The sequence below is a fragment of the Podarcis melisellensis genome (genome assembly GCF_964234715.1).
Source record: "Podarcis melisellensis genome assembly, chromosome: 15".
Classification (NCBI taxonomy): domain Eukaryota; kingdom Metazoa; phylum Chordata; class Lepidosauria; order Squamata; family Lacertidae; genus Podarcis; species Podarcis melisellensis.
Window position 1 is genome coordinate 7,948,661 of NC_138532.1, and position 21,720 is coordinate 7,970,380.

The 21,720-nt window shown below is 42.8% G+C and overlaps 1 long non-coding RNA gene across 1 annotated transcript; it reads left to right on the top strand.

Annotated features, from left to right (window-relative positions):
- Positions 1–776: 776 nt before the first annotated feature.
- Positions 777–3,789, top strand: LOC309358269. Its single transcript, XR_014163387.1, has 2 exons — positions 777–889; positions 3,155–3,789. It is a non-coding gene; the product is annotated as an uncharacterized lncRNA (long non-coding RNA).
- The last annotated feature ends 17,931 nt before the right edge of the window (positions 3,790–21,720 follow it).

Genomic DNA, 21,720 nt, shown 5'->3' on the forward strand with positions numbered 1-21,720 from the left:
AAGGCGAGTCTCCATGATGGCTATGTTCTTCCTCCACAGTTGGAGGCAGTACGCCTCTGAATCACAGTTGCTAGGAATCAGGAGGGAAGAGCATGATGTTGCCCTCAGGTCCTGACTGCAGGCTTCCAATGAGCATCTGCTTGGCCATGGAGGGAACAGCGTGTTGGACTAGATGGAGCCTGTTTCATTCTCTGTCACCCCATGTTCTCTTCTGCTCTCTCTTCACCCCACTTCTCGCACCCCAACTTCTCTTGCTCCTTATCTCTCTTTCTCCCCTTGTCTCCCTCACTCCTGAAAATAATTCTCCCACATGACAATTTGGAGCGGGAAGGGAGCCTTCCAGTGGGGCAGGAGAAAGCTACCTTCCTGCAAGCCTAACTGCCAGGCAGGGGTCAGGTGATTTTCAGAGGGGTGGCAATTGACGAGGGAAAGAGTAGGAAATGTTGCTGTGTACTGCAATTCTCATTCCAAAATACCCATAACATTACAATTGGCTTAAAACTGGCTCCTATAGTTCTATCCTTATTTCTGTGCTGGAGGCATTTGGGGGTGCAGGGTCGCAGCTGGAGAGGAGAGGACTCACCCTCTTCCTTGGGCACTGAGATCCTCCACACAAAAATGCCCTCCTCCAGGACTTTCTTTTCAGCCAGAACTCAGTTCCAGCCATTGATGCCTGCTTGCACCCACAGTTGAGGCAGCTGACGTCGCATGTGATGTTGCGATGTTCAGTGTGTGATGTCCCAAAGCATTGTCCCTTGCACACTGCCGTAGGATATCATGACATCCTGAGCCGTTAGATATTGAGGGGGCTCAGACCCTCCTTAAAAACTACGGGGGCAAAGTGCCTCTGCCCCCAGAAGCTAGTGCCCCTGGTTCCAGCACCTCTCAGGTGGGTGTCATTGCCATTCTAAGAGAATGCAGGAGGTGTTCATGGTGAGCTCCAGCACCTCTTTTCCTAGCAAAGTAGCACCGCCCTCCTCCAATAGCAATTAAACTTTTGAACACCTTCCACTGTCACTAATGGTATCCTCGCCAGCCCACACACCCAATTGCTATACAGCAGCAGAGCTTAAAGGGGGAGGTTTGCAACTGGAAGTTTGCAAGTGTAGGCTGTGCTTTGTTATACCCAGTGGTGAAGCTACATGCTCCGCTACTGGGGGCGGAGGGCAGGTGGGGTGGGGCTGGCACCCCCCAGGGGCGTGGTGCACATCCCAGGGGCATAGTACGCTGCCTGTGAGGGCTTGATGCGTGCTCTGGGGGAGTGACGTGCCGCCTGTGGAGGCGTGATGCCTGGCGTGTGCGGGGTGCACGGTGTGTGTCAGAGGGGCCACCACGATGGCACCCTACCGGAATAGTGGTACCAGGGGGCGGTCCGCTCCCTCCGCACCTCTGTTCCTCCGCCAGTGGTGATACCCTCTCCTCCCAAAAAATACCCCCAGGGGAAATTAGCAATTTGGGGGAGGCCAAAGCTGCTGATGCCTAACTGATATACACGAGGGGAAATGGGATGAGGCCAAATCTAGTGCTACCTATCGTATTTCCCATTCCTGCCCTAAATGTCTGTCTGAACGGTATATAACTCCATTCAATACACAAATCACCTTCCTCTCTTCTTAAAGACAGTGAACTCCCAGGGTGCCATGAATGTTCCCCTCAAAGTCTGTGGCCAGTGGGTAGGGGTTGCTCACCCCAGGAGCTGGCTGGGAACATTTTGACACTGCCAGGAAGCGCATTTGTATAATTCTGCTCTTCCTTTTGCCTGATTGAACTGAACCATCTTACAGGACCCTATCCTCCTCATCGGAGCTGACGCTTTCCCTTTCCGACAAGCAACATCTCATGTGCTTCTGTCCTTGAGGAAAGACATGGCTTTGTCTGCAAAAGATTGCAGGTTCCATCGCTGGTATCTTCAGCTACAGCTGAAAAAGTGTTTCCACTCTCTTCTAGGAATGCTCAGGGTGTGTGTGTGTTTATTCTAGTGTGAACTGAACTGATCTGCACCTCCTTAATTTCACACTTCTCTCAAAAAAAGAAGAAGCAAGAACAAGTGTCTACAAAATGTGTATCCTAGAATAAATTATGTTTAGAAATGCATATATTGACATTGATGCATATATCATGATGTATTTTGTGACAGAAGGCATAATAAAACACATATTTAAATTCAAATTTTCATGCATTAAAAAAATGAATCCACTGTTTAATGCAGAAACAGGAAAGAGTGGACTTGAATGCACACACACACAGAAATGGTACAGTGTTGTATTCAGTGTTACTCCTACACAAAACAGACCACAACAATGGACACAAATAACAGGTGCAATAATTTTAATAGGTCTACTCTATGTAGAACTGGATATAAAGCATGGACTGGAAATAGATTGATTCCTCCATCTCTCCTTCCCTAAGGGAAACCTTGGCCACATCCATACATTTAAAGGACACTTGTTTCACTTTAAAAGTCCTGGCTTCCCCTTAATGAATCCTTGGAATTGTAATTTGTTAAGGGGCACCTAACAGTTCTCAGCTCTCAACAAATTACACTTAGAGATCCGCTGCCAGCCAGTCTGCACTGGTAGACAATACTGAGCTACATGTATCAATGGTCTGATAAGAAGGTTTCCTACATTTCTATCCCTCCAAGAGTTTGCCAGGCAAAAATGCAGAGGCATTATTTTAAAATAATGGATGCTAAGTAGAAGAAGGATATGTAGCAAGAGGATGCCCTGTTGTGTTCATAAGGGCCCCTTATCATTAATAGGGATGGGGGTGCATTTGGTTGGTTACAAATTTTAAATTTTATCTAATTTACACTTTGCAAAGCAGCCTGCAAATTGAAGCTTGGCTGGTCTCAGGAATTTGCACTTCTCCAAATTTCACGGTGCAATTATCCACCCCCCAAAAATGGTTACAAAAATGTCTATATTCATGGACAGTATGGCTAAAAAAGACATCTGTAAAAATAGCATACAAAAAGACATTATATTTGGGGAAAATGCATAGAAAAATAAACTGAACTGCTAACAAATTGTCACGAGGAATTATTATTATTTTCATAGCAAACAGATGCTGATAGGTGGCAAACTGAAGTTAAGAGTGGGAAACTAAGAGGAAACAAAAATTAACAGATTCCATCATTCCTTTCCAAGGGCAGACCTTCATCTTGTACCTCCAGATGCGACAATACGCTGAAGTATGGAGGGTCATCTCATGCCCCCATCCTCCCAATGCCTAAGCAAGCTTTAGAGGGACACCATACTGAGTCTGTCAGCATTGCTTGCTTACAGGACATGTTTACAGACGTGAATTTTACAGTAGACTGGTAAAGATGGACACATAACAATGAACTGTGTGTCTTTTTTCCAAAAAGGATGGTTACCCAATGGTTGTTTCCAGCAGCTGAAGAAAATGAGATCTAACAGGGACTCATCTCCTTGACCGCCCAGTATTTAATAGAGACGGACACAGGAGCAGTGTGACAGCTCTGCCAGAGTCTTGCTTTTTTCTCTGTTTGTCAGAAGTGTGTTGTGCATGTGACAGAAACAATCATGAGAGAAGCTGATGCCCTGTTTTCCAAATGCGCCGTGAAGGCTTCCGGCCTCCTATCAGTCAGGAGGAGCTCATCTGGTTCATAAGGTTTGAAACCAGCCTGACAAAAACCAGAAACCAAAGTGACAGGTGGAAGGAGTAGCAGGTCTGGCTAATTTCAATATGAGCTTCGATATCTGAGTCTCTGTGCCTCCCATCAGCTCCAGCCAGCATGGTGAATGAAAGATCCCAAACCTCTCAGCACTGTGTATATGAACATACATGAGTGCTGGCTGTGCACATGCGAGTTCAGGTAGAAGAGTTTGGATTTGATATCCCGCTTTATCACTACCCAAAGGAGTCTCAAAGTGGCTAACAATATCATTTCCCTTCCTCTCCCACAACAAACACTCTGTGAGGTGAGTGGGGCTGAGAGACTTCAGAGAAGTGTGACTAGCCCAAGGTCACCCAGCAGCTGCATGTGGAGGAGCGAACCCGGCTCACCAGATTACGAGTCCACCGCTCTTAACCACTACACCACACTGGCTCATGTCACACTTGTACCATGGTCAGAGGTTATTGAAGTTCTTGTCAAAAAACATTTGGAGGGCAGGAGGCTAGGGAAGACTGTTCAAAGGTGCAGAAAAGTCACGGGAGACAAGTCTCTTGAGTTACAGCACTTTAAAGCCAACCACAGTTTTCAACCATCCCTCACTCTCGCAAATTCCAATGTCAAGCAAATACCCCCCCTTTTTTTGGATCTATATGGACATCTGAATTCAGATGACATACACAGAACAAAATGGTGAGGCAGTTTTTGATGTGTGCAAAGCAGGGAACAGCCTAATGGGGTTCTTTTCTCTGTTTCTGAGTCACAAAGCCCTAGCAGATTCCAATTTAGCCAGCTGTCATTCCTAGTACTTACCAATGACTGAAACCATCATTTATCCCCCTTGCACAGACCTGCTCGTTATGACCAGAGCCCCTCTCCTATTTGCCAGCATCCCCTGAGCATTGAGTATAGAATGTAGAGTTGGGGGAGGGAACACTGACCCCTAGTGAATTTTGGAGGTGGACAAAACAAAAATTCCCTCTCTTATAATACTAGAATTCGGATATACAATGAAGCTGAATGATGGAAGATTTGGGGCAGGCAAAAGGAAATGCTCTTCATACAGTGCATAAACTATGACATTCACATTCACAAGAGGCAGTGATGGGCTACATACTTGGGTAACTTTGAAAGAGGATTAGACAAATTCATGGATGGTGATGGCTATTTGCTGTGATGGTTACAACCTACTTCCCTTGCTGCAGGCGGTATGCATTTGAATGCCGAATTCTGGGAATCACAGGTGGGGAGATTGCTGTTGCATTCAGGTGATGTTGGGTGGCTTCCCATGGGGATTGGAATGGCCACTGTGAGAGCAGAGTGCTGGCCTGGAGGGATCCGTGGCCTGATCCAGCAGGGCTTGCACTAGCTACCTAAGTTCATACTCTACCTTACACTTTTGGTCAATTCACTGCCTCTCAGACTAACCTACCTCACAAGAAAGATTTGAATATAAAATATAAAATGGGAAGGTGGGTGAAAACCGAAGTAGCCCTGAATTCCTTGGAGGAACAGTGGGATAATTAACAACAGAAAATAAAGAAATACAGGGAAACTTATCGGTAATTGCACTACAGACCCATTGCACGATTGCAGTAATTAAGATTTCTGAATGAAGGACTTTGACATTAGCGTGATGGTAAAATATATTATTTGCACACAGAAGTTCCCCATTTTAATCCCTGATATCCCCAACATGTAGTCATAAAAATACAGGGGTCAGGGGACCAATGATCTACTCAGCATAAAACAGTTTCATGTGTTTGCAGATTTTACCGACTGAGGACCAAAATGTCACAGCCTCTTAGTTGAGAGCTGAAGTCCAACTAACTCCACTTTTAGGTCTACACTGTTTTGTTATTTCATTCCTATCAGCTCACAGCAGTGATTTCTAAAGCATTTAACTAAATCTCATATGTATTGGGGTTACAAATGGAACACAAGTCTGGCTTTCTGAATGGAGCCAGGAAGGTATTTTATGCATTCCATTTGATGGCCGAGTTTGCTGAAGCCTTATGTTCCTAGTCAATAATCCCCTTGTAGTGTGTTTGTTTAATTGATTGCAATGCTATGTCAACCTTCCCAGGCTGAGGCCTCAAATATTTGCAAACTAAAATATACATAATGTTGGTCATGAATGCAATACAGCTGCAGATGCTGCAGTTTACACAATAGAGGCTGGAAGCTGGGAAGCCAAACACACTAAATTAATTAGGGTTATGTCCATAGACTTTTGCTGGTTCTATCAGGCCTGTGTACAATTGTTCTTCCCATTTCTTGAGGGCTCAGGCTCATTAGTTTAACAGGAATGTTTTCAGACTGCTCATCAATGGAATTAAAGGCAACTCCACAATTATAGAGAGTAATGGGAGGAAATATTTGTTTTCGTAACAGGAAATCATCTGCAATCTTTCGTCTTCAGTTCCACCTTTCCCGTGTTTGCTCCAAACAAACCTACATTGAGAATGAGATATTATGTATGCTCCCAGCCCATTCAGATCACCACCAGGGGTTGAGGCTTATTTTCTATCGGTTGTGATTAGTTTTGTGAGCCTAGGGATTAAGTGTAGATGTAAAGTAGAATATGTGCCCACTCGACTGTGTCGATTTGCAGAACTGGTGCTTTGACAGAGGCCACATAATGCTCATTTCGCACTTGTGAGAAATTTAACTTTTAGTTATAGCAGCTCCTTTTCTCTGGAACTCCATGCCTATTGATATTGGTTGAAGTGTTTTTGACACCTAATTCTATTTTGTATATTAGTTTTAAAAATTTGACTATTTTACCTATATTTATATGCTTTTATTTCATGCTGTATTTAATATGCTGTATTTAAGTCTGTTTTCATTGCTTTTTTTAAATACATATTTTATACCATTTTAAGTAAACCACTTAGATGTGGGTTGTTTTTTTTTTATGAAGCAGTATATAAACCTTGCTAAGTAAAATAGAAAAAAGAATTTTTTACCCACCACTATTTAGGTCACAATTCAGCTTACCACTACAAATAATATTATGATTGAGTTTGTGATGGTGCATCAAAGAAATATAAACGCATGTTCTAAAAAAAAGGGCTATTGCTCAGTATTAGAGCATGTACAAGACCCCATATTCAATCTCTGCCACATCCAGTTGCAATTCCCAAAAGCCCCATGTCTGAAACTCTGGAGAGCTGACCGGCAGTGGCTCTCCAAAGTTTCAGATAGGGAATATTCCCAGTCCTACCTGGAGACAGGGATGTAAAAATCTGTTAATTTTGGTTCCCCTCGTTTCTCATTTTTTCCCAATATCAAATTCAGTTATCCACATATCTTCAGCATTTCGCATTTTTTTTTTAAAAAACCAATCCTTATGAAAATTCACCAGCATTTTAGCATGAATTTTTCCTATTAAAACTTTTTTGTATATCGTTTTTGTAAATATGCACAATTTTGCAAACCATTTGCCCTGATGTAATGCATTTTTTATGTTCTTTTCACTAATATACACAATTATATGCACTTGTTACCCTAATATTTAGTGTAAATATTTACACACATTATACATGGGACTGCCTCTGAAGATATTTCAGAAACTACAACTGGTGAACAATTCACTGCACATCTTTAGAAACCAGCCAAAAACTTTCCTCTACAGCAAGGCCTTTGGCCTTTATGTTGCCTTTTAGAACTGGGTGAGGTATTTTTTAAATGTTTTTCTGTTTCCTCTTAGTTTTTATGTTTCTGTGTGGGGTTTGTTGTCTGTTTGTCTGTCTGTTTGTAAGTTGATTAGGTTTGCCCTAAACTAACAAATGTACTTAATAAATGGTAATTTTTAAAAATGCACATTTTGAGGGGCACATTACTTGACTGGAGAACTGCATTGTAAAGTGTGAATTTTGAAGGAGGCCTGTATATGCTTCCTGTGTTTTTTGGAAAGTGAGAATTAGGCAAGTTTCCCTTTAAATGCAGACTGAATTGAATTTCTCGCCCATCTCTACCTAGGGATACAGAAGATTGGACCTAGGACCCTGTGCCCATGAAACAGATGCTCTGTTACTTCATCCCTCCCCAGAGGAAGGGAAACCAATCACAGGTGGTTTTAGGGTAGCATGATCTGTGTAGCCATACTGGGCACCCCACTGCAGGAGGCGCCACAACCATTCTGTAGAACAGAGCATGAGAGGCACCAAATTTTAGCGTCACACAGTGCACTGCTGAAATTTGAGAGCTGAAAGTCTGCCACTGAAACCAGTAAAGAGGGTGATGTATAATGACAGCCTCTGTAAGCAGGTATCACCAATGCTGAGGTCTCTAGTGTAGCTGCATATCCGTTTAAGATCACGTTGCCAGTATCACTGCTAGAACTTTCACAGTTTACCTTGTGCTTACTTTTGTGGCCAGTTAAGTCTGCTGTATGCCTTGCAAGGTTTTTCATCCCTCTGTTTTGTTGCCTTTCAAACAGGAATTCTGGAACCTCGAGTAAGGAGGGACAATTCTGCCAATTTTGGTTTTTCCTCTGTTCATCATTTTGCCTAATGTGTTTTTGGATATTGTTTTCACTTTCCCCTGATGAATGCATTTCTGTTCACATTTATTTTACTGGAAAGCTGCATCGCAAAGGTCACAGATGTGCACATAACAAAAAGATAACCGTATTTTGGTTCACATATTCTTCCAGAGAATGAAAATTATGTAGATTTTCATTTAAACTGCAAACCAAACCAATTTTCTCCCCATTCCCATTCTCAGGTTTCCTTTCAAATTTGTAATGGACTCCTGTTGTGTTGATATACCCCCCACCCCACTCTCCCTATCCCATTTTCCTGTTCATAACATCCTCAAATTATTCCCACTCAGATCCATCCATTTAATAATCCAGAATAATAATAAAAAACTGTTCTTTGGCTGCTATTAGTATGTGCACGCGCGCACACACACACACACACACACACACAGAGATGACAAGCACTCATACAAGTCTGAATTTCAAAAGCCCTTTTGAATTTGAAAACCGGCAGCATCATCAGAGACAGGTTGACTATAGTGCAATATCTCTAGCCTATTTAAATGCTCTATACAGCTGTGAATAATTCCAATGATAGGCACTTTCATTCTTCATTTTCTCCCCCATTTGGGTGGGAACTAAAAAGGCTGCCCTCAGTCAGAATCAATTTATTGCTTTCAAAAGGAAGGATAATACAACCAACATTTCTAGTCCAAGTTACTGCTAATATCCTGATATTAAAGCAATTTATCAGAAGGAATATCTCAAGACAGATGGAGATAGACAGACAGGCCAATGCAATTTAGCATGGAGATAAAATAGTCAGAAAAGCTCTGCTGCCATATATGTGTGTATGTATGCATCTTTCTTCCAGGCTATTAAAGAAAAAGAAAAAAGGAGGGTCACTACAGTAATTACACATGCTGATATCTGCATGTGTAATTACTACAGTGATTACATATGCAGATATCTGCATGTGTAATTATTGCAGTGACCCTCCTTTTTTTAAAAAAATCAAATTAAATTAATTATTACATTTATAAGCCACTTTTTCCTCTAAGTTGCTTAAGGGGGTGTAAGCCATGGACTGTCTGAATGCAGAGGAGTGGTGGAAACGCCAGCTGAAAAACCCCCAAGGCAACACCCAGTGACTGGCCCAAAGTCACCCAGTGGGTGTCATGGCTGAGTGGGGATTCAAACTCTGGTCTCTAAGGTCATTACACCACACTGGATCTCCAATATTCTCCTGCAGATCGCTGGAGATTCCTTTAAAGCTCAAATCAAAGTAAGATTGAGGGCATATTTTGCTTAACTTCCATTTCTTTCCCAGGTATAGGTGAATATGATGACACAACCCTCTGCTTGTGTCTTTGCCCTAGCAGCCAATGGATAGGATTGGGGTGTTAGAGTATTATGTGCACTAGCTAGACCTTTCTGCATCATTCCCCCACCCACACAATTTCTCATATTTAAAAAGTTGCTTTGTAATGAACAGGTTGCCCTACTCTTGCCTAAGGCAGTTATGGAAATCTTTCCCAAACACCAGGGTCATAATGAGATGCACTTGACACAAATAACTTAAACACCATCCTTTGGGTCACAAAGCCACCCATTCTTTTTCAACCTGTCATTTTCTTTCCCTGAAGATGTTCAATTAGAGCATTTTGCTGTGTTTTTTAAAAGAGAGGCTGAAACAGCTCTGGATTTGTATCCACAATATGAGTTTAGACCCATGGTTCTTTTTTATTAATCCACTATTTGAAAAGTTTTCATTAGAACAATAAATATACCAACAATAGAATCATAAGAAACAAAGAACCATGGTACTGTGCATTTGCTAAGTGCATGCATTTAATAATAATAATAATATTTTTTTATTTATATCCCGCCCTCCCCAGCCGAAGCTGGGCTCAGGGCGGCTAACAACATGTTGTTATATTTCATGTTGTTCCTCCTCTATGGATAGTGAGGAAACCATTTCCAAATTGAATTACTTTACACTGTATATATTTTGGAAAATTTTGTCTTAAAATGTGAATTGGAACTTTCTACTCTTATGCATTTCAAATAGACTGTTTTTCAACATGGCAGAAAGACAACAAGACACTGAGTGATTTATGAACAAAAACTAGTATTCAGAGAATGCCCAGACATAGGTTTGGGGCAAATACTCCTTGGTGAGAGAACCCCAACAGAGATTTAAAATCACAAACTATGCAGCATTGTAAAGCATGGAAGAATAGGCTGTTAGACCTTTAAAATATCCCCTTCTAAGTTGTTTCCAAAGTTCCCCTCTTTCCTTAGCATAGAAAGAGACCACACATTTGGCGAGCTAAAAATGGTTTACTTACAAATTCTTCGAAGGTCAGATTAATGTGTTTTTCCATACAGCAGTCATAAAACACAGGCAGTAAAACTTAGGTTCTAAAGTGGTAATTGTTTCTAAATTATTTGTATAGAAACACAAAGATGGCTTTGTAGAAAAGCCATGCAGTCTGAGCTTGGAGCAACCAGCCCAAACCTCTTTACTTGTCGGAATTCACACAGTACAGTAGAATGGAAGAACATAATAACTCTTCCTCCCAAGGGCTGTGTGTGTGTTGGGGGTGATCTAGCTAAGCCTGCAAGGCAGCTTATTCCCTTGAGCTTGCTTAAGGTGCCAGAACTCAGCTCTTAGTCCCATCATGTAAAACATAGGGCTGTACAAATACCTAGATGGAAATGTTGGGCACGTTTACATATAGCAGATTACTTGCTTTCAATGAGTAACAAGGAAGTCAGACAAGAAGGGAATATTTCAGCATTTACCCTGACCAAAGCTAGATGATGTTTGTGAGCTTGACTGTTGGGATGAATTATTGTTAAGATATGCAAATTCATTGTTTGGGCACTATTAATTATACTGTTTGCCATGTTGCCTTGAACTTTCTTAATTAAAGAAATGTATATGAACTTGTTATGGCTTATGGCTGAAACAAATATATTTGAACTGAATGTGATGCACCCAGCAACTGCTGCATTTGTAATAATGACTCCCCAAAGGGGTTGTTTTATAAGCATCTTAATTAACTCTTCCTCAGAAATGCCTGATCACCATCAGCATACCCTCCAAAGTTTCACAGATGAAAAAATAGATACATACAGGGCTTTTTTTCACACAGAACTCTCCAGAACTCGGTTCTGGTCCATCTCAGGTGGGCACCATTCCCATTATAAGAGAACACAGAAGGTGGTTAGGGGGAATTCCGGCACCTATTTTTCTAGAAAAATAGCACTGGATATATGTTTGCAACACCCCTATAACCAGTGCTATAGAGGGGCACATCTGAGATTTTCTGCTTCAGGCACAGCACCAGACAGAGTCTTGAGCAGACACCAGAGACGCATCCTCTCTAAGCCACCCTGCTGTCCTCTGATGTGATGATGTTGTTTCATTGCCAGTATGAAACCAAAATTCCAGCTGCATGGAGCGTGTGTGTGTGCAAGGCTGTCTTAACCATAGGCGCCAGGGGTGTGGGGCACCCGGGTGCCAGGCTCTCAGGGACGCCAGGCTGAGAGTCCAGGGCGTGAGAGTTGGGGTCTAGGGAGGAGCCTGCCCATCAGTCGGAGCGCCGCAGCGGGCTCTTCTGCTGTGGGCAGCTCTGTGCCATGAGTTCAGGGGCGGGCGAGCCAGCGAGGCGCTGAGGCGGTCAGTGGGCTCCGCCCTCCTGCGCGCCTAGGATTGGCATAGGACTGCTTACACCCAGTGGTGTAGCGTGGGTTGTCAGCACCTGGGGCAAGGCAAGTAATTTGCACCCCCTAACCTGCGGATTTGCGCCCCCTAACCCTAACCCCCAGATGTTGCGCCCGGTGCGGCCGAACCCCCCTGCACCCCCTACGCTACGCCACTGCTTACACCACAAGGCGCCCGACTTCGCTCAGTCACTGATGCTGATGGCTCTGGTTGGTTTGTTGCACTGGGCTTCTTATTATTTCCTGCAGAGGTAAGTGTGGTGTCAGCTCCCTAAAAAAAGGTTGACCAAAAAAAGGGTCAACAACTTTGGGCAACCCGGGGGGCACAAGGTGAATATTTGCACCCCTGCGCTGCATATACTTAAGACGTGTGTGTGTGTGTGTGTGTGTGTGTGAGAGAGAGAGAGAGAGAGAGAGAGAGAGAGAGAGAGAGAGAGAGAGAGAGAGACTTGCTCTTTGCCTCAAGCAGCAAACATCAGTGGTGTAGCGTGGGGGGTGCAGGGGGGGCCGGCCACACCGGGCGCAACATCTGGGGGTTAGGGGGTGCAAATCCACGGGTTAGGGGGTGCAAATCCACGGGTTAGGGGGCACAAATTACTTGCCTTGCCCCGGGTGCTGACAACCCACACTACGCCACTGGCAAACATATTGAACTACCCTTGACACAGTGCTTTATTGTTTATTTATTTGTTTATTTCCCGCTTCCAAGGAGCTCAGTCTGGCATGATTTCTCCTCTCCATGTCTTATTCTCAAAAACAACCCTGTGAGGTGAGTTTAGCTGGCCCAAGGTCACCCAATGAGCTTCATGGCTGAGTGGGGATTCGAATCCTGATCTCCAAGGTCCTTGTCAAGCATTAAATACTACACCACACCGGCTCCCAATGTGTGTTCATGTGTGTACATATAATTTAAGCTGCTCTACAGCAGCCTATCCCAACCTGGTGTCCTACAGATTTGGACTACAACTCTTCATTCCTGACCACTGGCCATGCCAGCTCGGGGGTGATGGGACTTGTAGTCTGAAACATCCGGAAGACAACAAACTGGGTAAGTTTGCTCTAGGAACAAAATGGATCTGCCTCTTGTTCCCACCATGAATAAGACCTGCAATGAATACTAACAACATTTTAACAAGGCATTCCCCAAAGGGAGAAACAGAGAAAAAATAGAGCCAGTAATTTACCATGGTCTGAAACTAGAAAACAGTACCTGTCTCTAGTAAATGGGGACAGCTGGATCATAAGAATCAGCTGATCAATATTATAAAGGTCTCACATTGTTCTCTACTTTGGTGCAGAACAAAACCAGAATGATTTTAATTGAATCCATAAGTGCTCTAATCAATAAGGCTAAGCTTCAGAAGAAGAAGAAAAATGTACCATATTTTGAGTTGTGCCTTTCTCTTTCCTTCCTACACATACACACACTTTTGTGTGTGGGCACGTATCAATACTGAAAGCAACCATTCAGTTTTCAGTTTTTACACTTGGATTCTAGAATGATTTTTTTCTCATTACTCAAGAGTCTTATATTAAAGCTGCTTCGGATTTAATATGGCTAAGATTCATTCTGTTGCTTTTGCTTTATTAGTCCTGCTTGCTTGCCCTCAGCATTTCTGCTGGCTTAAATTAACTCTACATTGAGCATAAGCCTTTGAACTGAATTCTGATTGCTTTATGCACCTTTAAAAACTGCCAAGAAAAGCCCATTGACTTACATTTGGTTTCATGTGGATTTTTAAAGTAGAGTAGGCTCCCCTCCTGCAGTGCTATGCAGCTGAAGGAGGATTTCTAATATCGATACCATACATTTGGAGAAAAACAGGTTTCTCCTTTATTAAACCTTAGCATATTATAAAAGACAAAAATCTACAACCCAAAAAGTATGAGAAAGGGTTCATGTATGTAGCAATCACCTGATATCATCCTCCTCACTGCAATGATGCCATGGCACGGAAACTAGCTTAAAAGGAGTCATTTCATTAAGCAAAGGAATCTGTAACAAACACAGATAAGTTTGGGCACTGGAAACTGAATGAATCTTAGGAGGCAAAGGCCCCTTTGCCTGATGCTAGGTGACATGATCCTGACTCAAGGTACCAGCCCATATCAGCATCCATCATAGACAGCTGGCCATGAAAGTATGTCAGAGGTAGGAAAGGGGGAGAAATTCAGTTCAGTTCTCATTTAAAAGTGGCCTCACCTCATTCACAATTTCCAAAGCAATAAATACAGAGCAAAACTCAGCCATTCTTCAAAATTCACATTTCTTCAAATTTTGGATGGCAGCTCTCCACAGAGGCAGAGCTAGCTGCTCTGGCACCTGGAGTGATGCACGTGCTGTGCACCTGGGGGTTGGGCTAGCCGCCCATGGAGCCGGGATGAGCATCCCAGGAGGATGGCGCAGCGGTGTCATTCCCATCTTTAGGGATGACACCAGGGGTGGGACGCACCTGCTGCACCCCCTGCCTCCGCCAGTGGCTCTCCAATTGAGTAAAATATGCAAAAATGCAAATACTAGGGTAAAGTGTGCATAACAATGCATATATTAGTGAAAACAACCTACAAAAGTGCATTATATTAGGGGAAATTGGTTTGCGAAATAATATGCATGCTGCATAGAGAAAATGTGTACATATTTTGATACACTTGCACAAAAAGTTGATGCATTCACACAAGCACTCTTTCTTTTGAAAGAAAAAAACCCCACTACCTAATGGATTTGATATCCCGCTTTGTGTTTAGTTGTTTAGTCGTGTTTGATTCTTCATGACCCCATGGACCAGAGCACACCAGGCACTCCTGTCTTCCACTGCCTCCTGCAGTTTGGTCAAACTCATGTTGGTAGCTTCTAGAACACTGTCCAACCATCTTGTCCTCTGTCGTCCCCTTCTCCTTGTGCCCTCAAGCTTTCCCAACATCAGGATCTTTTCCAATAAGTCTTCTCTACTCATGAGGTGGCCAAAGTATTGGAGCCTCAGTTTCAGGATCTGTCCTTCCAGTGAGCACTCAGGGCTGATTCCCTTAAGAACGGAGAGGTTTGATCTTCTTGCAGTCCATGGGACTCTCAAGAGTCTTCTCCAGCACCATAATTCAATTTTCATAATTCAATTTCTTTTATAGGGTTACATCATAAATTAGTGTTGTGATGATTCTACTCCCCACCCCACCCCACACATTCTCCATCAGTTATGAGAAAATAAATTGCATTTTACAATTACCTAAGGGGAGGGAAAATGGAATAAATATTTTTGTTAATGTAAGTCCAACCCAAATAAGTCTGCAGATAGGACTTCAGGTTCAGCACAAATGTGTATATCCTAGGATGAACATGACAGAAAACTTTGAGGAGAATAGAATAACAGGATTTTCTTCCCTCTCTTAGGCACCAAAGAGACAATCAGCTTCATTATCTTTTGGAGTTCTCTGATCATCATAATTTCAAGACCAAAAGTTTAGCTCCTGTGCAACACAGCACTCAACCATGACTTGTCGGCCTCTGGTAGCATGCATTAATGAGCATATGGAGATCCTCAGGTGAGGTTCTAATTTATTCCCAGAGTTCCTTGGGAAGAGTGATTGACAGTTAAACCACTCTGAGAACTGTGGCTCTGTGAGGGGAATAAGGGTCTTCTAACAACTCTCAGCACCCATAACAAACTACAGTTCCCATGGTTCTTTGCAGGAAGCCCTGACTGTTTAAAGTGGGGTGGCAGTGCAGATGAGGCCTTTGAGAGACAGACACTGGATACATGTCTGTGAAGAAGACAACAAGAACAGAAGCTACGTCTGTCTCAAAGGAAGGGACAACAAAACACTTATTGGAGTGGGGAGATTCCTTATATACCAGGCAGGCACAAACAAATCCAAGAGACATGTCCAAAAGAAGCTTATTCCTCTCATCACAATTCAGAGCACCTAGCTAATGTTGTGTTCATTTGCATTCCTCCTCCCATACGGTCCTGATTATTATGGTTCCTTAATAAATACCTTCTTTTTTAGGATAAAGAATTGGGGTTGATTGTACCTTGGTGTCCTGCTCTGTCCATTAGGGAAAAGGGTATCTATTACCAGAACATGGAGATTTAATGAACTGTTCCTTTATTATGAAAATATAACTTGAGAAAGTCGGTAGCATCGTATATTTCCATGATTATGGTAGCTTAATGCAGCCCGTCCGGAGCCTACCATGGGACTGCATTCATGACAACATTAAGAAGCAATTATATTAGTGCTGATTCTCGCTGGAAGAAAAAAGCAGACCCTCACTTCAAATCTCACTCAGAGAAAGAGAGAGAGAGAGAGAAAAGGAAATGTACACCCTAAACTTGTGGGATGTAAACACAGGAGCAGTCAATGACAACATTCCTAGAGTGTACATGTTAGAACATGGGGAGGGATGTCTGTCTAGCAAATAGGTAAACTTCCTGGGGACGGACTTCCTCCACATGTGACCAGAGGTGGGTGTGGCCTCACCTGTGCAGGTAAATGATAAAAGCACAGGGCAGGCAGCCATATCTCTCTCTCTCATCTTCATCTTCTGAAGGAGCAACATGCCCTCTTGGCTCTCAGCCAAGAGAGGACAGTACTATCTTCCTATAAGATAGATTCTGAGTGTATTTTACCTTTTTTAAGCTGTCTGCCTTCTGGGATCATATTGTGAACAGAACGTGAGTAAACTCTTTTATAAAGACTGTGTCGTGTCTTGTATTTTAAGAGGGAACAAAAGGGGAAATTACCAGAGTAATTATTATAGTGGTTCTAGCGAACCTGTGCAGACGTTACCGTTGCGAACTAAAAGGGGAATGTCATAAACTCTGCTGATATTTTGGGAACTTGTTAGCACAAGTTGGATTAGGATATAATCTCACAATATATCCTCTCCTACACCCCTGAACATTCCCACAAAACTGAGTGCTAACTCTAAGGAGCACTAGAGGAGAAACATAGGTTCTAGGGTTGCAGGGAAAATACAGAATTTCTAGGAGAGGAACCTGTAGGCAGTGAAGGACCTACTTTTGGGGGGCCTTGGTGCTTGCTCTTTCATGGGCGCCTCTTTGCAACCTGCAACAAGGTCTGGGTAACCACTGTTATCCTTTTCAATGGAGTTGTTCCACAACAGGTCACCAAACATTTACAATGTTTGTGCTACTGACTCTCAAACTTTGGGATTGCTGAAATGCATACAACAACAAAAATGACTCAAATCAATGCGACTCAAATTTGGTCTATTAGACCCCAAAATTGTATGCAATGTGGATTAAGTCGCTTCTGGTACCCCTCTGGGATTAGGAGTCCTGAAGTTTAAGCTTCATTAGTTTCATAGTAGATTCGCCTCTGCATATATGCAAAAGACCACACGAGGCAGTGGTTGTTAGTTTCTGTTTTCTCACTGAGCAGCTGCGTGGAGTCACCAGTTCTGGGCACCACAGTTCAAGAAGGACACTGACAAACTGGAACGTGTCCAGAGGAGGACAACCAAAATGGTCAAAGGCCTGGAAACTATGCCCTATGAGGAACGGCTAAGGGAGCTGGGCATGTTTAGCCTGGAGAACAGGAAGTTAAGGGGTTAACAAAGAACTTACGACCTTGATTCCAAAACAAGCAACCCTGCTGATGAAACAAAGGACTTTACTGGGAAAGAATCTGCAGCTGAATCAGAAGAAATATTTTTTGAATTGGTGGAAAAGGAAGAAGGAGGGGAGAAAGTACAGACAGAAAAAATCAAGCAGAAGCCTACGTTGTCTGGAAACGAAGAAGAAGATTTTTGGATTACAAATTTGGGAAAGATGAGAAAGATGAGAAAAGTAAAGAAGGAAGTCACTGGATTTTTTGGAATACTGGAACTTAAAAGAGCAAAGAAAAATGACTGGGACTTCCTCTTCCTTTCTGAGTTTGAGAATGGGGAACTTTGGCAGCAAGTAATTTTAACTATTTTGGACGCAAGAGACGGCGATGTGGCTGTGACAGATTTCCCTCGAGACCTGAGGACCAACAAAAAAGACTACCAACAAAACCGACAGAGAGAGATTGACAGAGATTTGAAGGCCTTAGATGTGAGGAATCCGGGCTAGGAACTGTATGGGTGGACATTTATTTGGGAAGGGACGAAAACCGGGGTGGGTAGGGAGGGAGGGGGAGAGCAGAATTTGGAAAATTTATGACTTTTGTGTTGGGTTACTTTGACTTATACTTTAACATAAAATAGGGGAAATTTGTGGAATGAAAATCTAGGTCGATCTTAGAAAAAGGATTTAATGTATATAAGAGAAGGGGATAAGTAAAATTTGGCCTAACAAAAAGAATCAAGTTTGAACATAACAAGAATAGGTTAAAGGGATGGATAAGAACTTGCTGAACTAATTATGGAAATTGGGATGTATGGGGGTGGGGTGGGGGGAAGTCAGGGAAAGAGGGTTAAGAAAGTAAGGATATGAAATTATACATGTTTTGTCCTTGTCTTTTTTCTATGTGTGTGTGTCTTTAAAAAATGTGAAAATCCAATAAAAAATTTATATATAAAAAAGAGAGAACAGGAAGCTAAGGGGTTATATGACAGCCATGTTCAAATATATAAAAGGATGTCACATAGAGGAGGGAGAAAGGTTGTTTTCTGCTGCTCGAGAGAAGTGGACACGGAGCAATGGATCCAAACTACAAGAAAGAAGATTCCACCTAAACATTAGGAAGAACTTCCTAACAGTATGAGCTGTTCAACAGTGGAATTTGCTGCCAAGGAGTGTGGTGGAGTCTCCTTCTTTGGAGGTCTTTAAGCAGAGGCTTGACAACCATATGTCAGGAGTGCTCTGATGGTGTTTCCTGCTTGGCAGGGGGTTGGACTCGATGGCCCTTGTGGTCTCTTCCAACTCTATGATTCTATGATTCTATTCTATGACTCTGTTTACGTTCCAGAGACCTTCCAGTCTCACAGGAAAGGGAGACAGGATGTGACATTAGTGGTTTCCTGTTTCCTTTGTTCCTTTGTTCCTTTATTTCACTTGCTCTCTGCTCTCACAGGGAGAGGATGTATATTTCTTTGCTCTCTGCATAGCTAGAAAATAAAGCATAGCAATGTAGCTCATACTATCTCATCCTTCCGCACGCTGCTTTGATGCTCTGCTGAGACGGCGTGCCTGAGGCCTTATCAAAGGATCAGGTTGTCAATTAACCGTTGGGAGGCGATTCTGAAGATGAGCCTTATCAGCTCGGTCGAACGGAGATTCCGACAGTGGTGACCACGAGGTTGCAGGGCTTTAAAAGAGAATTTGACAAATTCACAAAGGAGAAGGCTATCAATGCCTGCAAGTCACAAAAGCTATGCTCTGCCTCAGCTGTCAGAGACTGTCCAGCTAGCACAATACTCTTGTGTTCACGTCCTGCTTGAAGATTTCCCACAGACATTTGGTTGGCCACAGTGAGAACAGGATGCTGAACTACAACGGGACGTTTGTTTGATCCAACAGGGCTCTTCTTACGTTCATAACTGTGGTGATTAAGTATCCTCAATATCTTTGCAAGAGAGAAAGGTGGGAGGAAACAAGCACCAGAACTTTGACATACCTCCATGACCTCCTTGGCCACCAAGTAGCCCTCTACATTCCAGGGAGTACCAATGACCATAGTTCAATGGGACAGCACATGCCTTGGATGAAGTTCAAGGATATGGAATCTGTGGTTCTCCAGGCATTGTTGGACTTGATCTCCTGTTATCTCAGACTGTTGGTCATGTTGGCTGGGACCAGCAGAACCTCCCCCTCCCAACCCAGTGCAAATGGGGTTTGGTTGCACTCCTATAATATTCAAACAAATAAGACTGAGAAGGCAATCACATACTGTATATTCTTTCTGACCCATTACTAGCCTATTTTTGTGATCCCTGTTGCTGTTGATATTTTCTTCTGTTTCTGCCTTTGGGGAATACCTTGTTAAATTTTTGTTTGTGTGAGTTGCTAGAGTAGTTGTCATTCTTCAGGGTTTATCTCTTTCTCTGGATTCTCTTGAAGTTCAGTCCAAATATAGGACAGGTGCTTCTTGATCCAGATGCAGACATGAATTTAAGAACCATAATTCCATCTAACAAAGTTTGATGGGAGATGCCAAGTTATGTTAATAGGACACAAATATCTGATGGAATTTGCAATCTGGGTAAACACCAGACTCCTTGCAGGAATCACATAAGTTCTAAGCAGATGCTCAGTAAATGTGTGGCAGTGGTGGAACCAGGATCTGACCCCTTTTTTACGTTTGCATGTTCATATGAATTTGTATTCCACTGTACAGTGGTACCTCGGGTTACAGACGCTTCAGGTTACAGACTCCGCTAACCCAGAATTAGTACCTCGGATTAAGAACTTTGTTGGGGATTGTAGGGAAAGACCTGCCAAAAAAGTTGAAAAACATCTTCATGTATGCGACAACGGCTGCAAGAGTTTTCGTAGCACAAGGATGGAAGACTGAAGAGACCCCCAACTAAAGAATCATGGCAAGAAAAATTGATGGACTATGCAGAACTGGCAAAGCTGACATATAAGCTACGGGACAAGGATAACTGTGACTTTAAGGATGAATGGGAACCCTTTACAAAGTATCTGAAGATGCAACAAAGCAAACTGGACTCCTTGGCAGGTTTTGAATAAACTTTCACAAACTTTTTATTGATAATAATCAGCTAAATAGTTTGAGGATCTATACAACTTTGTAACATGCAGAAAACAGCATTCTTAGAGAAACCAAAGATTGGAACTGAGGGAAGTCGGGGGTGGGGGTGGGTGGGTTTTGTGTAGGAGGGGGGAGGGAGGAAACATGGGGGGGACAAGGATGATATGTTTTTGGATAATATGTTTTGTTATAATTTTGAATTATTATTTTTTTAAAAAAGAACTTTGCTTCAGGATAAGAACAGAAATCACGTGACAGTGGTGCGGTGGCAGTGGTAGTGGGAGGCCCCATTAGCTAAAGTGTTACCTTAGGTTAAGAACAGTTTCAAGTTAAGAACGGACCTCCAGAACAAATTAAGTTCTTAACCAGAGGTACCACTGTATGTCTAATGTCTCTGGGTGTGATCAGAGGCTTTGCTTTTGGCAGTCGTCCTGTATGCAGAAATGTCAGCAAACATGATCAGCTGATTCTTATGATCCAGCTATCCCCATTTACCAGGAACAGGAGCTGTTTTCTGGTTGCAGTGAATGGTAAATTCCTGCTTCTGACTTTCACTTTGGAAAATGCCTTTTAAACCATTGTACTAGTATTCATTTCAGGTCTCCAGCAGGATGTTTGCAGATCCATCTTATTTCTAGTACAGCCTTCCCAAAGCTGTTGGTATGCAGATGTTTTGGGCTACAACTCCCATCAGCCAGCATGGACAATGGTTATGGATGACTGGACCTATAGTTCAAATCTGGAGGGCAATAGACTTGGAGATACTTCTCTAGAACAGTTAAACATAAATAAGAGCCCTGCTGGATGGTGCCAAAGGCCCATCTGGTCCAGCATCATGTTCTCTATTGGGCTAGAAAGATGTCCATAGGAAACCTGTCAGTAGGACATGAGTACAACAGTGTTCTCCTCACTTGTGATTTCCAATAACTGGTATTCAGAGATATGCTGCCTCCAACAGTGGGGGTAGATCATAGTAATCATGGAGTTGCACCATGCCAGGGTCAGCTCAAGGTATTTACTGTGTGATGTGAAGGACAATGTGGCCTTTCCCCACTCTTCCTCACTCCATGTCAGTGCCTAGTCCAGGGCTTATCTTGATGGACTGCATAACTGATTGCATTGTTTGTGGATTAGCATTTTGATTGTCTAAGGGTCATCTGAAAAATTGTCTCTTGGCCTCACAATGAAGAATCCTACAAGAACC